We start from the raw sequence: 17,047 nt of genomic DNA on the forward strand, positions 1-17,047 counted from the left end.
ATGTGATCTTGTGTGGATTCCTCTTTAGGTTCTTTATAAAGCATTTTGTAAAGATCTTCTTCTTCCATCTCACCCCATTTTTGGACTATGGTGGGATACCATTTAATAGTAATAGTGGATACATTTTTATATGGATGTGGTCATCCACAATCTTTAGGAGAATCCATTATTTGTCCTAAATACATGGTTTGATTCAAAGTATATTCTCCCATGCCATTGTCCTTGTATTTTTCTTTAAGCTCACCTTATTTTGATGTAGAAGGTTTTAATGATTCTAGATCCACATATGTTGATGATGGAGTTGCTTCTCTATTTATTGGAATTATCATCTCTGACCTTACTAGGTATTGCAATATATGAAGGGATTGATATCAGCTTTGAGTGTTACTTCAACTCCATTGTGAAGAAATTTTATGCACTGATGATATGTTGATGGTACTACTCTTATTTCATTAATTCACATACATCCCAAAAGTATGTTGTATGTGAGATCTAAATCAAGGACTTGACAAACCACATCCTTGGTTACTGGCCCAACACTTAAAGGTAGGGTGATTGTTCCTTTAGATGAGTGTTCTTCGTCATCATATGCTTTGATGGTGATTTTATTTCTTGAATCCACAACATGTTTAGAGTATCCCAATTGTTTAATAGTATTCAATTTACAAATGTTCAGACCTAATCGTATCAACAAAAATGAAAGATTAAAAACGCCATGCACAAGACAACACCAAATTTATGTGGAAAATCCAAATAGGAAAAAACCACAGTGAGGGTCAACTCACAATATATGAATAAGATTACAATATTATTTTAGGCTTATTGCCAAGGAAGCACACCCTGTATTGTAAATATGAGTGTGTTTTCATTGATGTAAAACTTGTTGTCATAGGAGATTATTGGTATTTTGCATCATGTTGTCATTGATATCACACTTGTATGTATTGATGACAAATGTAAAGAGGAAGTTTATAGTAGCTCAATTATGTTTTTAGTACAACTGTGGTCATTGTTGTCAATCTAATTATTGCTTGATATGTATGGTCTGTTAATGAGTATTCATATATTTTTATGATGTTTGGTAGTGATATTGAGTATGTAGTATTTCTAGAAGGTGTTAGTAGTGGAAGCTCAAATATGTAGCAAAGAGTATTTAAAGTCTTTATGGGAGAATGCTTGCATTCGTCCACTTTTGTAGTTGATGTATTGTGGTTTTAAATTTAATGTCTATGTTTTGTGGATGTTCAATTTTTTTGCATTGGGAAACATGTTCATATTGTTTGTGCAGTGTTCCAATTCAAAATTCAAGTTTTGGTTTGCTTTTCAAGTGAGGTTATGTTGATATGTTGTTACGCATTATTTTTTGTGTTGGTATTTGACCAACTCAGGTTTCTTGTCATATTTGGATCATACTCTTTTGGTCCTGATATGCCTTTGAGGTTGAGTTAAGGTGTTGTTATGGGTCTCACAGTAGCATGTGGAGATACACATTGAGTTATTGTTTTAGATAATGTTTTTGGGACAATGTTTAATGTTCTTTATTGTTTATCTATATGCTATGTTTGATATCCAATTTAGAAGATGTGTTGGTGTGTGTGGCTTATTAGAAATGACTTATGAAGACATGTTGTGATGTATTTGGGTTTCCTTAATCTCTTGTAATGGACCAATAATTTAGCACAGTCGCCCATGGTGTCCAAAATTTGTGTAATTTACATTTATTCTATTTGTGGCCAACCTAGTTGAGTGTTTCGGTGAACATGTTGATATAAATAAATATGTGAATGTGTGGATTAATTGAGGATGATCTAGAAGTATATGTGTGGAAGAAGAAGTGCAGTTGTAAGTTTGTGATGTGTTTATGATTAGGAGATCCTACTAATTTCAATTCATCTTTTCTTTGGGCTTTCCAGAAGGCAGTGAGCTCGTTTAGTAGCTTTTGCATATTTGTATCTTTCTATGGGATTATGTTTCTCAATAATGCAAGTCCATTATATATTTCTCTAAGGTTGTGTGCCTTATCCTTCAAGTCCAAATTAGGAGCAGTGTGCTTCCTTGGACTTAAGCCTAAAACATTGTAATTAGTTATTTATATTTTGAGTGTGATTCTCACTGTGGTTTTTATCACATTGGGTTTTCTATGTAAAAATATGATGTTCATGTGTTTGGTGTTTATTGTTTTATCTTTCATTGATTTTTAGTTTTTTTAATGATAATTGATAAGTATTTTTTATTTAATAAGTTTAAGGATTTGGACTTGTATGATGAGACACACTACCTTAGGGAAAGATACAAAACTTATAGTGGAGACTCACTTTATTTAATTAAGGTACATAAAAATATGAATTAAGATGAATGGACCTTCAACAATAATACGTCTAGCAATCTCCAAGTATGAAGTTGTCCTTGAACCTCTGTCTCAAGCATCCAACTTCAAAGCAATCACCATGGAATTTTTCTATCTGAACTTTGCATCATTGACTCTAGAAATTATATAATCATTTGAGAAAAACACACATATTGATCAAAACACTCATCCACACAATCAACATTAATTTGATCTTCAAAATATACCATCCTTTTCATTGCAAACATCAATTAGGTCAACTAGAGTCGAAGGCAAACATAGGTCCTATTAAGATGACCACCAAAAAACAATTGTGGTTAAAGTGATCCAATACAAGAGATATATAGGACCTAAAAGCATCATATCACTTATATCTAAGATATTTCAAATAATTCACCCGCTATTAGACATCTTCCAAAGTCAACAACAAGGTAACATGTAGATAAGTAATGTAGTACATAACTAGTCGAGATTAAACATATCTCCTAGATGAATAGGACTAATTTAGATCCTCACACGCCGAGGTAGGAACCAAAGATAATATAATTTACAAACTTCAATGTAAGTGGACACACCCAAGGATACACCACAACTAAGAAAATAACTTTGTTAGCCAAAATAGACCAGTTATTTTGAAACACACGTGTCAAAGACAATGCACCATCAAACAAAACTTCTAGCATCATGCAAAGCATGTAAATATTTTCCTTGAACATCCAACAACATTCCCAAATATGTTGTTCTCATTGGAACATCAATAACATACTAGCACAACTTGAGTGATACAAAACACTTCATTCTAGAGGGTTAAGAAGACCAGTCATGAATAAAACACTATTGTCAACTCTTGAAGACAACACCAATACTTGAAACTTGGGCTAACACACCTAAAAAACATTTTGAACATTTCCTATAAGCTGCAATACCTAAAACATCAATGCAAAGAAATGTGAAGTGTTTCCCAGACCAATCATGACAGAGAGATAGACTATCGATAAATTGAAATCACCAACTATACCAGTTACATTACCAAGAACTTGATAACATAGGAGTGCAATGTCTACAAAGAATAAAAATTATGTTCAAATATGAACGACGATATCATAAAATATTGGGGAATGTGGAGAGTTCTTCCAACTCTCTTCAACATATTTTTCTATAACAACATGCTTCAATAAATTTTCAAGGACCAAAATATCCTAGAACCATCATCTTCTCATTTAGGAACAACCAACAGATATAACTACCATCCCACATAGCATATACAAGATCAACACAAACATATTAATTATATTGTTATACTTCTAATCTGTATCTTGATTGGTGCAGTCATGATAGGATAGTCCTCAAAGATAATAGTCTGGACCGTGCAACAAGAGTTACACAACAAAAACAACTCAATGTGATGGAGGCAATGTAGAAACATATTAAATTATATTATGAAAATTAATTACAAACTTCCCACAACAAGTAGGCTCACAATATTCGGCTCACAGGCCTGATTACATACATGCTCAATACAATATCCAGGCTCAAGAAAAATTGCAAGCCAACTCCAGATCTACTAACCTTAGGATTATTCATCTTGGTTCTAATCACTGGTTTCTAAAGGCTTAAATAAATTGATTTATATGATCCAATATGATCCATGTCAGCCCAAGATTAAATAATAGCCAATGAACAAGATGTAACATGTAAAGAAATAAGGTCGGCTTCTGCCAAAGAGATCCTTCTAGAAAATCCATAGAATGAAGTGTGGACCCAAGAAAAGGTTACCCACATACCAAGGAATGTCAGAAACCATGAACTAAATCTCCACAAGCTACAAGAGTGATCCACAAGATCCACCAATAGCCAAATAGGTCCAATTGGTTCTATTGCTCCAAGATAGAAAACTATCTCAAATTCTAGAAGCGATAACTTGCCAGAAAAAGATCCAAACATCCCACGGACTTAGGATAAGGTAGATGAACATATCCACAATCAAAATCCAGCTTCACAAAATTTGGTGAGAAAATGCCAATAAACACAAAAAGAAATGTTGAAACTACAAAACAAGAAACAAACTAAAAGAATTTTTTTTTTGTTGATGCAAGATTTCCAAGAGCCAATGATGCTCCTACATCATTGATATTCCCGATCTTCATTCCAATGCATCTAATCCTCATCTTAATACTTCTAGAATGAGTTAATATCATGATGTCATCCTTGTTGTCAATAATGGGCTTCAACATCATTGGTGTCATAGAGAAACATCTTCACTATTGTTAAGGATGAAAATGGAGCAAGGGAACGTTAGAGCCAAGAGCCACTTTCAAACAAAAGTTGGAATAAAAAACCACAAGAGAGGGTAATTGTATTTGATTAAATCTTATCAAAGAGAGTCAAATGATACCTTTAGGGTTTTTTATTCCTTTGTTTCTTTAAAAATTGTACGAATTTGAAATAATATTAAAATAGGATCTAAGTATGACATAAAGGAAAGCTTAAAAGACTATAACAGACTAATGTACAAATAAAAACTTCACAACAAGTATAGAAGTGAGTAGAAAATATAGAGGTGCACTTGTGACTTAAATATGAGGTTGATTTCATTGGGCTAGGTCACCTAGAGCATTATAGTTCTTTGACATCTAGAAATCAATTTAGATGTAGTTGTTGGCAATTAACACTCAATTGGTTGGTTTCACTATGTTGTCATTGATGGAAACATGATATTGTGTTCCGACTTCATGCTTTGGTTCAGATTCATACTAACAAACACTTCACAGATACTACATCAATACTGGCACTGGCAAGGCAGAAGGATTTCTTTGATCACCGACAATTCAGACTGACATGGTTTAGTAAAGGTTATTGTTATTGGAGGCCGACATATCTTGGATCTAGCATCGGCAATTGATTTTAATATTTATGCATTTATGTTATCTGGCCGACATGTAATTTGATATTATTCATATCTTTGTAAGCTGACATAAGACATGATAATTTGTATAGGGTATATAGGTTAGTTTGATAGATCATTTTGATATATATAGACATGAGATAGGATTATTGATATGTGAATATAATATGATGCCAAATATATCAGAGAGATCATGTATGTGAGAAAATTCATGTAAGGGTTATTCTGGTAAAGGGTTTAGGGTTTCAAACCGGAATAGACAGAGCTTAAACCAGAACTATATTTTGGCATAAAAGATGCTATCTTAGCAGTTCACACTTCTCTGGATTACACTATGGAATTTTATGTAGTTAGTGAGGCTTCTTTTGTGATTGCACAGTATGCTCTAGGTTGTAAGCCTTCCTGCAAGTGTAGCCCCCTCATATTTTGTAATATCTCTTCATATGGCTAGTGGATTTATATTGTGGGTCACAAATCCCACTGTGGGTTTTCCTCTTTGAGGTTTTCCACGTATAAATATGTGTGTTATGGTTCTCATTTATGTGATTGGATTTTTGGTTACTTTACTTCTTTCAATTTTGTATGTGTCGATATACCGGTTTGTGTATGTATGTTTCAAAAAGGCTAAAATTAATCATTCCGATATAACACTGATTCACCCCCCCCCTCAATGTTATTGGATTCCATCAATTGGTATTAGAGCCTTGTGTCTCAGATGAAGTTTAACATCTTGAGGAAGATCCTAAAACCGGAATCCATGGATATGGCTTTGGAGAAGCAACCTGAGATGGCACTTGTAGATTATGATGTTGAAAGGTTGAAGAACTTAAAGCTATAAGATAAATTAAATTCTACTAAGGAATTCATTCTTGTCCTACAAGAGAGGTTATCATCTGTTCAAGCTAGGATGAAGGAAATTTTGCAAAGTCAGGATGATGAAGTGTTAAGTTGCAGAGTATGTTGGTAATGAAGTGTTGAGTGTGCATAAGAGGATCTATACAAGCAAGTTGTGCTACTACTAGATCACACTACCTATTGTTTTCTAATCACTGCAATAGTCAAATCCCCTAACTGGGTAAGATCTAACAAGCTTCATTGTACAAATCCTCTAACGAGGTGATCCATTAGTTTGGATTCATAAATAATCGACTAAGGTTACTCCTTATAGGGCACTACCTTTTACAGGGTATAGCTTTTAACTAAGATTTTTGATCTTTCACAGGATTCAATCCTAGCAGAGCAAACTTTTGTAGACCTTAACCGGTCTATTATCTATTACTGTAGATAGTTAACTTGTGATTCCCATCTCACCGTGGTTTTTACCTATTTTGGTTTTCCATGTTTAAACACTTGTGTTATGGTGGATGTTTTACTTATTGTGGATGTTGTTATATCATTTTGGATTACATGCATATTTTTTATGAAACTTGTTAAGTATATCTATTAGCCAGCGTTTAACGTAGCATTGTTTTTGATGTCACTGATTCACCCCCCTCTTAGTGATTTATAAATCCATCAATTGGTACCAGAGCCTAACTTCTTTAAAGCCTAATTGCTTGGAAGGAAACCCTAAAGGTGCCATAGGGGATAGGAGGTACTTTGAGATGGCTAGAGAGCTTGAGGCTAGTAGAAATGAGCTTGAAACCCTAAGGGTCAAACTGAAAGCTTCTCAAGTCAAAAGGAGAGAACTAACTAAACAATTGTTAGAAATAATTGATAATTGTTCTTTAGATGAGGCCAATATTGATTCTTTAGCTGAGGAAGTTAAAAACCTAAACAGTGAAAAGCTAAATATGAGGAGAGAGCTAGAAGGTCTTACTATCCGAATGAGTTAGGAACTGGAAGCCAAGATAGCTACTGAAGATCTCATCAAGGAAAGAGATCATGAGATTGCCAAGATCAAGTGAGAGAATGATAATTTGCATGAGCATTTGAATGTAGAGAAAGAAGGAAAAGAGAACTTATAGCTAGATCTTGAATTAGCATCATCTCTGAGAGAGAACCTATCAAAACATAATGAAGATCTCACCAAATAGCTCACTGAAGCAAATGGGAAATTGGAAAAGTTCAATAAAATTTCTATGTTGTTAGAAGAACAAATTCAATCACAAAGGATGAATGGTGATACCTTTGGACTTGGTTTTCACACATCTTGAAAAGGAGAATCCTTCGGTACCAAGAGAAATACTCATAAGAACAAATCTACTCCTAAGGCTAAAAAGCCTACTGATAAGAAGGTCTTTAAACCTGTTTGTTTTGTTTGCCATAAAATTGGTCACACTAAAAAGGTTTGTAAAAACAAACCTAATGGAAATGCAAGGTACAATACAAATGCTAGGTATGTGTCCAAAAAATTTGAAGGTCATTACTTCACATGCAAAATGTATGGACATAGATCAATTGAATGCAGATATGGAGAAAATAATCTAGTACGGCATATGCATCCAAGACCAAATGGCAACTAAATGAGAAATTGTGTTAATCGGGGTAACATGAACTAGAAAAGACCCTACAGTAACCGGTTTAGTCCATTTGAGATGGAAAAGGTAACAAATGTCATTTGCACCATCTCTAACAACTTTGGTCATGTGGCTATGAATTGCAGACGAAGAACTAGGAGAGATAATGTAGGACCTTGGAGATCATCTAGAATGGTCTACTATCATTGTCATAGACCAGGACACATGGTAAAGTTTTGTAGATCTAGAAAGAGAAAACTGGTTAATCCTTCTAAAGATCAGAAAGGTAAGAGGAAGGTCAATATTGAAGAAACCAATGAAGAAATGAATCGAATATGGAAGAAGATGAGTGATGATTTACCTAGAGAAGAAACTAATCCTTCACCCAGTGTTGAGAATCTTGCACTGGTGAACTAAACCTTTTCAATATGGCTAAGGGGAGAATAATGGTAAATCCACTTCCAGACCCCTTGAGATGAATGAGTGGTAAGATAATTGAATGCATGAAATTTTGATAACTTTTTGTCAATCGGTTATCAACTGGTTTTACATATGTCAATGTTGTATGTATCATTAAGCAGTGTAATTACAGTTTGTAACCCTAACGAGGGATCATTTAATGTAGTAGGTAAAAAGGATAAAAGTGAGTTTCACTTTGCTATTTTTACCCTAATGGGTGCGAGAAAGAATTTTTGAGTTCTTGTAGAGCGAAGAAAGGATTGTTAGCTGATTTTAGTCAAAGTTGTATCGTGATTTGAGTGATCAGGCTAATTTGAAGGTTGGTGAAGAACTGAACTAGTGTGCACTTGAATATTCAACTGGTAAAAGAGGTAGCATGTGTAAAATAAGGTATTTCTTTGAAAATCCCTACTTTGAATCTAATCTATCTGAAATGGCATCGTCTTCTAAACTAGTAGAGAAATTGATGATCACATCTGAACCTATGGAAGTTGTAAAGGTTGAATGAATTGTTTCTTATAATGCTTTATCACAAGTTCCTAGTGGTGTCATAGTGAAAGGAGATTCGTGCAGCTACATTGATTGCAAGATTGAGGATTTAGGATCATTTTTGATATATTCTCAGTTGAAATCCCTTTACAATGAAAATAGAAAGATTCAACTAGAATATATTATGGTTTATGAGAAAGGTTTTCATAATGCAACATATTTTCTTGAATATTTTTGAAGAGGAACATATCCAAATTATTTTGAGTTGTGTTCATAGGAAAACATGTATTTAGAAAGGACTCATACTATAACCAAGGAAACTATTCAAGTTGTAACTGTTGGCAAATGCAGACTCCAATGAGATATTGTAAGTGATTGAAGGTTTTGTCATTGATGGTAACCTTACAATCGTATGACACCGGCAAGGCAATTTATCGGCACTAACAATATCAGACTCTACACCGAGACATAGACCATCGACACCGGTAGTGAAAGGAATCATACTAGCATAGAAGCCGACAGGAATTTTGTTTATAATATATTTTGTTAATTATTGTAAAATCATTGTCAACCGACTTGGCAAGTTGTAAAATGACTCATATATATAAGAGATCATTGTAGAACATTTTGAAGTAAGATGGATGAATGTAATTAGGCGAAATAAGGTAGCCCTATTATGTGAATTATACGTTAAGGGTTTATGTATGAAGCAGAGCTATAAATCGGTACTGGATTTGGCATAATAGATGCTATTTTGAAGCAGTACAAGACATTGGATTTATATAATCCAATTTGTAAGTCAGTGAGACTTCCCATTTTGTAATTGAGTAGTGAGCTCTAGACACTTGGCCTTCCTACATGTGTAGGCCCCTATTATAGCAGTAATATTCTCTTATTGGCTAGTAAGTGAATATTGTGGGTCACAAATCCCACCAAGGTTTTTCCCACACCGGGTTTCCTCATTAAACTACTGTGTTATGGTATGTTTTTCATGTGGTTGCTGTTATCTCTATTTATTGCATTATTTCTTGTTTACCGGTACATAGTATTAATATGCTTTACATGTTTTAAGTTAAGAAAATCATTTTCCTGGTTAGATAATGATTCACCCCCCCCCCCCCCCCCTCTCAGTATCTGTGGGAATCCTAACAATTGGTATCAGAGCCTGGTCCTCTATTTTTAGAAGCCTAATAGCTTGAGGAAGATCTTGACACTGGTGGAGATGGAAAACTTGATGAACCAATTAGAAGCAGCTCTCTCAGACTATGATGCAGAAAAATTGAAAAATATCAAACTTGAAGATGACCTAAAAGCTACATAGGATATTATTCAAGCACTTCAAGAAAATCTTACCATTGCAAGAAATAAGAGGAGAACTTTGTGAAAAGATGCAAAATGGGAATGATGAAAAGGAAACTCTTAGTGATTTGATAAATAAGCTAAAGCAAGAAAACATGACAACAAAGAATGAGATGCAGGATATGACTATGAGATTTTGTAAATAAATTGAAGATAGAAAGAAGAATGAAGAAGATTCGACTAGAAGACTAAGTGATGCTGCAAATGAGAACACAAGACTTAGCTATGAAAATGATTTGTTGAAGACAGATCTGATGCATACACATAATGAATCCAATGAAATAATGAGACAGAAAAAAATCTTGGCAAGAGAACTGGATACTGCAAATCAGCATAAAGAAAAACTCAATAAAATCATAGAAGAACTTGGTGACTTGTTGAAGAATCAGAAACCTAATGGTGACACTTGTGGACTTGGCTTTGAAGTTGGTGAAAGCTCCAGTACTGCAAACACACAGGATCATGGAAAACTAGTAAGACAACCTACTGCTTATAAATTTAATGGCAAATGCTTTAACTGTAACAACTATGGTCATAGAGAAAATCAATATAGATCTAGAAACTATCAGAATACCAATACACCCACCGGTCAATGTTCAAAATGCAACAAAGCTGGTCATAATTCTTAAAATTACAGAATGAATGTAAAATGTTATGTTTGTGGAAGATTTGGACATCTATCTAATCAATGCAGAACACAAACTGACATAGGATATGGGAAATCTATTGAGAAGAATAATGTGACTTGTTATGCCTGTAATAAGATTGGACATATTGCTAAATTTTGTAGAAGCAAGTCCTCACTGGTAAATAACAAAGTTGCTAGCTTGAAAGGTATAGAAAAAGTTGAAGAAGTTAAGCAGGAATTCTCAAAACAACGGATCAGGAAATCAAAACTAAATGTTGATAGGAATACTCCTCCACCAACGGAACAGAGTAACACTCCACCGACAGGAGACTCTTCATCTAACTAAAGAAAATTCCTTTGAGGGTTTGGCAATCAAATATGAAACATGCTATTATTCCCTTGGTTGATGGTAAGAAGTTGAAATTACTTCTATACCGGTAGATAAGTTAAGTGACTACTTAACCGACAAGCATTAAATGTGGTGGTTGGAAAAATTAATATTATAAATCAGTGTTTTGGCTCCAATTTCATTTCACTGAGCATTCAAACATTCAAAGAGTGCGAAAATTCCTGAGCAAAGGCATTTCGAGCAAAGAAGTGAAGCAATTCAACAAACAATCATTCCTAAGGTAGATAAAGGTATTTATAATCATGGCCTCTTCATCTGTTCCTGATTTCATAGGAAACCCTACTGTAGTTGAAGTGATTAAGCGCCCTAGACCCGTATTTCAGTTAGTTCCTAAAATTGCTAAGAAGGATGATAATGTTGGTGCATTTTCTCAAATTCCCAAAGGAGTAGTTTTTGCAGAAGACCCTAGGATGTACATTCATTGTCACATAGAAGAATTAGGTGATGAGGAAATCAAGAGCATGTATAAGACTATAATTTGTGATGATTTTGGTAATGTTAAACCTGAGCATAAGATAGTATAAACCCTAGGTTTCACTGGAATTCTCAGTATTCCAGATTTGCCGAAGGATGTTATAAGGATAGTTTTAAGCAGGGTACATGGTGCATTCTTCTAGTTGGATTCAGTTCACAAAATCACTAAAGAGGCAGTAAAGGCTATGATAGGGTTACCTTCCATCGGTAACAGACTTGATAAGACAAAGAAGGTCTCAAATGACCTAGTGATTAACCTAACAGGTGCAACATCTGATAAGAGATCTTTAAGAGTAAATGATGTAACCAACATCAATGTTAGATTCATTAGCATGATCTTAGGCTACAAAATCACACATGCAAATAGGTTAAATTCAGTCTCTAGCTTATGCATAAAGAGTGCCTATGATATGATTAAAGATATTGCAAAAATAGATGTGTGTGAATGGTTGAAAGATGAACTAATTGACAACTTGGGAAAGATAAAGAAAGACAAAAAGGGGACATTTAGATTTGGAAACCTACTTGGCTGTTTAATGTTGCACATAACAAAACAAGTGCCTGGTATCGATAATAAAAATCTTGGTTTTGATATACTGGTAAGCAAATAGCTGTCTGATTTACTAAATAATATGGGAGAAAACATAGAAAAGAATATAAATGAGTATTTTCAGGCATTGAAGGCATGGATGAATACTAGAGTCACATTATCACAAGCAATTGTAAATAAGTGTAAGGATGAAATATGCTTTGTTATTAAGAAAGATGAGATTTGGATGGAGGCAGTTAACCCAAGAACCATTTGGGTTATTGAAATGGGTTATGAAACTGATGACCACATAATTGAAACATCTGAAAAAGCCCTCTTGGAAGCACCCAAGGAACCTAAAGAAGAGGTATTTGGCAGTGCTGAGACTATTGAAAATCAAATCCAATCAAAGAAAAGGGTAAAGAAGGTTGAAGCAATAGTTAGAAGAGGATCTATACAAGCTAAAGCTATTAAAGAAGATGTACTTAAACAAACTGGTATTACTAAAGATGAGTTAGAAGCACTACAACCAGAAACTCACCTTTCACCGATTGCAACCTCTTCGAAAAATGATATGCCAGCTACATTTAAAAGAGTTGTGAGAAAAAGGGAACCTTCACCGGTATCTACACCTTCTCCTAGAAGGACCAGATAGAAACAACAGGTAGTAAGGCCCCCGTCTAGGAAAATAACTCCAAAGAAGAAGTTAACACCCAAAAAGAAGACTCAACAAAACATTGCTCCAATTGACAAACTTCTAGATGAAATAATAGAGGATGGAAAGCTGAAAAACATCAATAAATTATATGATTCATTATCAGCTGATGATAAAGAAAAGGTTGAAAATAGTGTAATTCTACACTTGGATATTTACAAGAAATTTTTAATGCAAGTTGTGGATGAATTACCAGTAGAACTGTTTAAAAGACTTGAAGCTAGAAGGTAAGCTGTTGTAGAGCTTGATAAGAAAATAAAAGTTGAAAAACTACTTGTTGTTTATCCTATGAACTCACCAAAAGAGATAGATGATCTGAAATCTGAGGCTAATCGATCAGTATTATCAACTGCACACCGACATATAGCACTTATGGTTGGTAGAGTGAATGAGGTAGCAGAGGAAACTACTAATGTATGGGACATATTCCTTGTAGAGAAGGAAAAGCAGGAAGAATATAGAAACCCTAAACCCATCAAAGTATACCAAAAAGATAAGGATAAGGGAAAAGGCAAGGTTGGTGGACCACCTAGCATAAAAATAATAGATAATCTATCCCCACTGCCTCTAGATACTCCATCAGTAGTTACCACTGAAAATCAACCGGCTAGTGAGAGTATGGACATACCAAAAGAGGACACAAATCCCAATTCTAAGGTGTTATATATAGTTGACATTGACACTCAGAAAGTCAATATTGTGGTAGATAAGGATTCAACTGGGAAAACAGATATGGCTAGTGAGCCACTGGTAACAGATGGTATAGAAGGTAAACCGGTAGATGATAACACTAAACAACAAGTAGAACAACAGGCTCCATCATAGCAACATGTTCATACAGAGACAGTGCCACTGGCAACAACCGAGCAATCCAAACCTTTTCTTAAAGAAATGAAAACACAAACTGACCTACCAGAGGTCACCACAAGCAATGATATTGCTCCCACTGGCGGAATACAGAGTGTTGGCTCTTCAAATGCGGAATTCAAACCAACTAATGTGACAGAAGTTCTTCTAGATTCTATCAACAAGATAACTGAATGTAGCTCACAAGCATACAAAGCAATAGATGATACCATTCCAATTTTGAAAATGATAGCACCTAAATGTAATGTAGATAATAAAGATTCTTTGAGTCAACTTGACACTTTATCTAAGTATATTAGTGACAACACTGTGACATTTGAACAAATAAAAGAGGAAGCATTCAAGGAGAGATTAGAGAAGGAAAAACACAAATTCTTTGAGGAAGAAATAAAGAAGTGTACAAGACAATTTGACACACTTCTACCGGAATTGTATAGTACATTGAAGGAATTTAAAACTTTGTACAGGGATACATGTAAAACTAACTTTTTGACAGTTGATATAGACCGGAAGATCAACAAGATACAGGAAGAAACAAATCAACTAGCTGACAATTTCATTAATTCATCTGATTCATTATCAGTTTTTGAGGAGAAAATAACAGGTTTTGAGGAAGAACTACTAAAGTTGGAAAGAGAAAAGGAGAAAATAAAAGGAAAGGCTAAAGATCTAAAATGGAGACTTAGTCCAAAATTAGACTACCTCGCCTCCTTAAGAAAAAAAATATCTGATGCTTTGATTCAAGGATAGAAAACACCGGGAGAGCAAATGCAACACCTCACCGGTATAGTTTAGAGGACAAAGGCCACAATAAAAGACAACAAAACATTCCCTGAGGGCCTAAATCTAGTTTTGGCTGATCTTTTTCAGATTGTAACCAACTGGTTACAAGGGTGAAACTGGAAACCACACTCAATTGACACTTTGACAACCTTTTTCATTGATGCCAAAGGGGGAGTAGTGCAATGAGAAAAATAATCATTAAATGACTCATCAGCTCAAGGGGAGTTCACATATTCATTTGGTACAAATTTTTGGTAAGACAATTCTGGCAGATTCCTTTTGGATGACAGTTTTTGGATTTTTCTCATGAGTGTTCCCATCAATGCCAAAGGGGGAGATTGTTGGCAAATGCAGACTCCAATGAGATATTGTAGGTGATTGAAGGTTTTGTCATTGATGGAAACCTTACAATCCTATGACACCAGCAAGGCAATTTACCGGCACTAGCAAGGTTAGACTCTACACCGACACATAAACCACCGACACCGGTAGTGAAAGGAAGCATACTGGCATAGAAGCTGACAAGAATTTTGTTTATAATATATTTTATTAATTATTGTAAAATCATTGTAAGCCAACTTGGCAAGTTGTAAAATGACTCATATATATAAGAGATCATTGTAGAACATTTTGAAGTAAGATGGAAGAATGTAATTAGGTGAAATAAGGCAGACCTATTATGTGAATTATAGGTTAAGGGTTTATGTATGAAGCAAAGCTATAAACTGGTACTGGATCTGGCATAGTAGATGCTATTTTGAAGCATATAATCCATTTTGTAAGTCAGTGAGAGTTCCCATTTTGTAATTGAGCAGTGAGCTCTAGGAACTTGGCCTTCCTGCATGTGCAAGCTCCTATTGTAGTAGTAATATTATCTTATTGGCCAGTAAGTGAATATTGTGGGTCACAAATCCCACCAAGGTTTTTCCACACCGGCTTTCCTTGTTAAACTACTATGTTATGGTGTGTTTTTCATGTGGTTGTTGTTATCTCTGTTTATTGAATTATTTCTTGTTTACCGGTACACAATATTAATATGCTTTACATGTTTTAAGTTAAGAAAATCATTTTACCGGTTAGATACTAATTCACCCCCCCCTCTCAGTATTTGTGGGAATCCTAACAGTAACTATTTTTTATTCAATTGATGAAGTACCTAAGCTACGGTTAATTTCAAAAGAGATAGTAAACACTCTAACCAGATCAACCTCTGATGGGGGTGCTTTTTTTGTCAATAACACCAAGGACCCAATGGTTAAGTGGGAAACTATGGTTATAGCCTACCGAATATTCTATTCTAATAGATTGAATAGTGTTCCATCTGCAACAGTGCATACTGCTTAGAAGAAGGATAGAATTCAAAAGTTTAAATTTGGATAGTTGTTGATCATTCTATTCTTTTATTTTTAGAATTTCCTACGGGGAATTGGTGATCTTGAATGGTCCAAGGATCTGCTGGTATTTGCCTAGATTAAGAACAACATTAAGGCTGTGAGGAACACCTTCTCTGCTACCATTAAATATTTCAATGAATTTCAAAAGAAAATGAGTATGAGAGTAAGATTTCCCAAGGATGTGGTGAAACACTTCGGTAAGGACATTATTTTCACAATTACCACTGATTTTTGTTTGATGGAGGCTATTGAGCGTAGAGAAGAAGAAATGGAAGACATGAGCTATGAGGTTAACTATGACTTATTGATCAGTTATGCCAATAACCTATTGGCATCTCTAGTCGATAAAAACAAGGTAAAATTAGATACAGTTGAAGTTCAAACTGCAAAAGCTAAAACCAGTAGTGTTCCAACCATAAGTGGTAAATCTAAGAAGAAGAAGGATGAGAAAACACCTCAAGTGATAAAAAGTACCAGAGTGACACGAAGTATCCAAACCAAAAAGGAACTAGAACCTAAATTATATGCAAGGAAGGAGAGTGCATCAAAGAAAAGAGGTCAGAAACTAATTCTCCAAGCAAAATCTAAAGGTACTGATAGTGAGGAGGAACCCAAGAAAATGAAAGCAACTGGTAAAGAATCCAAACAGGTGAATGAAGTGCCAAATGCAACTATGCCTATTGATGGCTTAACTTACAAGCCTGAGACTAACTTTGAGAGAATAGTGAAGATATTAGGAAGAAACATATTAGATAATGTCAAAGATCATTTTGATTCATTCAATGAAGATGAAAATAAACAAATTATTCAACAGGCAATCAATTATTTGTGCCATTATAATAGATTACCTCATGATCTTAAAAAGGATATCTCTAATTCCTTATATACTATTCTTTTGAATAAATGGGAGGAAGCAATAAAGAAAGAAAAAGAAATCATAGATGATGTATTTGTGCAATATTTTTTTGATCTATCATAGGATGAGTTGAATGAATTGGCTAATAAGTACAAAGTCCATTTTGCATTCAAGACAAGAAGATTGAAGCTAATTAGTGGAAAGGTGCAACTTGTTGAGACTGAGACTCATCAAATTGCACATAATATACAATGGTTGGAAGAACTTATACATTCCTCTAAGGATGAGCAAGATACTATTGATCAAACTAAAATGGATGAGGAAGAAATTGTGCAAGTTAATGTTGTTTATCTTTTCAAGAAGAAGGATGGAAC

This window comes from Cryptomeria japonica, chromosome 10, assembly GCF_030272615.1.
Source record: "Cryptomeria japonica chromosome 10, Sugi_1.0, whole genome shotgun sequence".
Classification (NCBI taxonomy): Eukaryota; Viridiplantae; Streptophyta; class Pinopsida; order Cupressales; family Cupressaceae; genus Cryptomeria; species Cryptomeria japonica.